This window comes from Drosophila willistoni, unplaced genomic scaffold (assembly GCF_018902025.1).
Source record: "Drosophila willistoni isolate 14030-0811.24 unplaced genomic scaffold, UCI_dwil_1.1 Seg344, whole genome shotgun sequence".
Lineage (NCBI taxonomy): Eukaryota > Metazoa > Arthropoda > Insecta > Diptera > Drosophilidae > Drosophila > Drosophila willistoni.
Genome location: NW_025814294.1, coordinates 27,161 through 31,040, shown reverse-complemented (window position 1 = coordinate 31,040; position 3,880 = coordinate 27,161).

Sequence of the window (3,880 nt, the reverse complement as noted above, 5' to 3'; positions counted from 1 at the left end):
CATAGGTCATTGGGGCAGCATCCAAGTGTCGTACTATTTGGCGTCGGCCAAAAAGGACCACAAGTAGATGAATTAAAAGACTAATTGTTAGAAGACAGGTCTGTGGAACGAAATTTGGAATCGGTACGAGCAAAAACAAAAAGAAAGAAACTTCAAGAGTATAATGAATGTCTAGCGAATCGAAAACGACGAGGACCAAAAGTTTTTGAGCCAGGCGACTATGTGGTAGTTACAAATTTTGACACACACAAAGGGGTATCCAAAAAATTAGTGCCGAGATTCAAAGGGTCTTTTAAAATCGTTAAATGCCTAGAAAATGATCGATACGTGGTAAGTGACGTCGACGGATTTCAGCAGTCCAAGATTCCTTATACTGGAATTTGGTCTATAGCAAATATGAAGCCATGGTTCAATTGGTCAGATGAAACTAATAAAGTTAACGTAAATATAAAGAAAGATGAAAATACGAATGAACAGATAAAAGTAAATGCAAACCTAAATGTAAATGAAAATTCTGTTAAAGAAAAAGTCACTATGTTAAGCAAAGAAATAAGTAAATTGGAAAGCACTAAGAATGACAACAGTACACACAGCTATAATACGAGAAGCAAAGGTCATCATAAAGAAGACTAGGATCAGGTGATCTTTACTGTCAGAATGGCCGAATTGTAGCAATATGTATTTGTATGTAGCAATATGTATTAGTATTAAGTATATCTTACTCTTTCCCCCAGTGCAATATGTTTAGAATTAAGTATATCTTACTCTTTTCTTTGTTACAAATTAGTTTTAAGTTATATGCAGTGGTTCAGTACGAGAAGCGTGCTGTCTCACTTTATAGAAAAGAACAGAGAGAGATTTAAATAAAAAGAATGAGAGCAGTTCAGTTTTTATGGAGAGCTCACCAAAGACAGTCGTGTTTTACTCGCTATAATATATGGGATGAATATGAATGTCGTTAATGCGTTTTTTTTCTACAGCTGTATAATTACCTTCTGCTTAATCAAAAAATACATTTTAATTTCCTTATTTTGGCATTATGAACGAACATACCAAGACTTAGAAAATCTGCGTGCAAAAATTTTATTTGCAAAAAAATTAACAAATTTTATTCAATCAAAAAAAAATTAACACTTACTCAAGAAGTATATCTTGAAATAGAGAACACCAACACAATTGGTTTCTTTTTATCACCGATTCAAAACCATAAAGGATGGCTTGTATTTATTCGGATTAAAAATTTACTTGTGTTACTCTAACCACACAAAAAAAAAATGAACTATTAATTTAACACTTGCTGCAAAAGGACTGTTTCGCTCGGTTGCCAATTTGAAAAGAATTTATCAGGACAGTTCGCCTATGCTCTAGGCCTAGCTTTGATCTTCGTTTAGACCCGAAGTCAATTGTCAAAGTGACATTATCCGCTATTGGCATAATGGGAAAAAGAAATGTTCCACTGTGGTGAACTTTCTTTCTGCAATCAAGCAGTGTATTCGCAGGTCATTTAAATTCGGCCTTCCTTTGTTTCTTTTTTTTTTTTTTTTTTTTTTTTTGAGCTGCAAGTTAATCAAGACCTCCACAACCACAGACGAATTCTAGAGTTTTCTCGGGGAATTAGTCTGCAAAACCTCATTGTTTAATGTCCTTTCCATGATATGTTCCCTGCAATTTCCCTTGAAGGTCTTCTAAAACATAATAGCAATTCCCTAAACATTCCCTGACTCTAAATTTCACCCATTGCGGATTGAATTTCGCATTCATATTTTTCTGAAAATTACTCTGGCTGAAGTTTCTTCTGAATACTTCCTGGCCTATCCTAAAATGACTTTGCCTAGTGAGAAAGTTAGAAAGTTGGGAATTTGCTGTTTTATTCCTTTTCTCAGCAACTGCAATTGATCGTCTTTCCTAAGGGGATTAAGTGATTCATCTAATAAATTGAACTTACTTAGTAGACTATAATGATACCCATGTGTGATCATATCAAAGCCGAAAACTGCATGATATGGAGAACAATTAGTGCTCTTATGATGACCATTCCGCAGAGCACAACTAATTGTTGGAATATGTTGATCCCATTCTTTATGATCATTGTAAGGATAAGCTCTAATCGCTGCTATGATTGATCATTTCACCCGTTCTGAGTCGTTGGCTTGAGGTGAATACAACGCTGTATATACATGCTTAATACCAAGCTTCGTTAGCCACGCGTTAAATTCGACCGCTTTGAATTGTGCTCTGTTATCGCTCACTAGGATTTCCGGAATACCAAACATAAAAAAATGTGATCCTGAAGAAACTCCTGTATTAAACGAGATGTCAATTTCTTCAACGGACACAGCCAATGAAATTTGGAAAGGTGATCCAAAACTATTACCAACCCAATATGGACTCGCTTACTGCGTGGATATGGACCGAGCATGTATATCCTTTGAAAAGGACGCATTGAAACTGCTGGCTTTCCCAACGGCGGTTTTAAAATGTAATTCGGGGCTTTGGTAGACTTGCAAATATCACAGTTACGTACATAATCTCTCACTTGTGACACCATGCCTGGCCAATAAAAAAAATCTCCTTATTAATTCTAGGGTCTTAACCATTCCTCCATGTGCTGATATAACACTATTATGGGCACTGGATATGACTTCAGTCGTCAAACCAGAGGGAATCCACAGTTTCTATCTCGATTCTTGATTTTCTAAATTTCCATCATCATGTTCAGATCGTATATAGACAAAACCATCTTCTACTCGTATATCTGGATACTCTCCCAGACTATCTAAAAACTTTTTTTTCAAATTCTGATATTCACTATCACTAAAACAGTTTTAATTTAAATCAACACCAGGATAAACTTCTTCTAATGCGCTTATCTCATCTGAAAACATTCTCGAAAGCGCATCAGGTACGACATTGTCCCGCCCTCTTCTATGGCTTATCGTGAACTTGTAACTTTGCAATTTCATGGCCCATCTAGCCAACCGTCCTTCAAATTAGGTTGCTTCATTAGCCATAAAAGGCTCGCATGATCAGTAATCAATTCAAATTCCTGCATCTCAATTTAGCATCTAAACCTATCGATTGCTTTTAGTGCTGCTAATAAAAAAGAAGAATCGAAGAATTGAGTTGTCCCTAACTCAAATAAATCCTGTCCGGAATAGTCGTAACAGATCACTAGATCTGGTATTTGTGTTAGATTCTTCCAACTGCAATGTTTCCAGGACTGATCCCTTAGTTATCCCTGAAGACAACTTTCATCCAACTCTGGATGTAACCATTGACCTTCCTTTTGGTGTTATGTCTCGACATAATAACTCGATGCCTCCAACCCGATGTTTTCGCAAGACAAACTTTACTAAACTTAAAAAACTCTTGTTAACTAATGATTGGACATATCTGTATACTTGCACGGATATGGAGTCTGCCATTTCTGTCTTCTATAAAACTCTTGAGTCGTTCTTTGATGTTTGTGTCCCGCGTGTGACTCTAGGATGGTCTGATAGACCTCCTTGGTTCTCACGTGAGTTATGTAACTTGAGGAACGTAAAATCGAGATGTTATAAAAGATTTAAAAAATCCGGTAAAGCAATGGATTTTTCCCTATATGTAGTTGCTCGATCAAATTTTATGGTGCTGAATTCACATTGCTATAAGGATTATCTTCAGCGATGTAAACTTAGGTTTTATCGCGATCCTAAGCAATTTTATAAATTTGTAAATGTTAAACGTAAGACATCGGTGCACCCGTCTTACTTGTCTTTCGAAAACAATAAAGCTGACAATGATCAGGCAATTGCCGACATGTTTGCTGATTTTTTCAAAACAACTTATTCCTCTTCGATTTATCAAGCAAATCCTCCTTATCTTCACCACTTGCAATCGT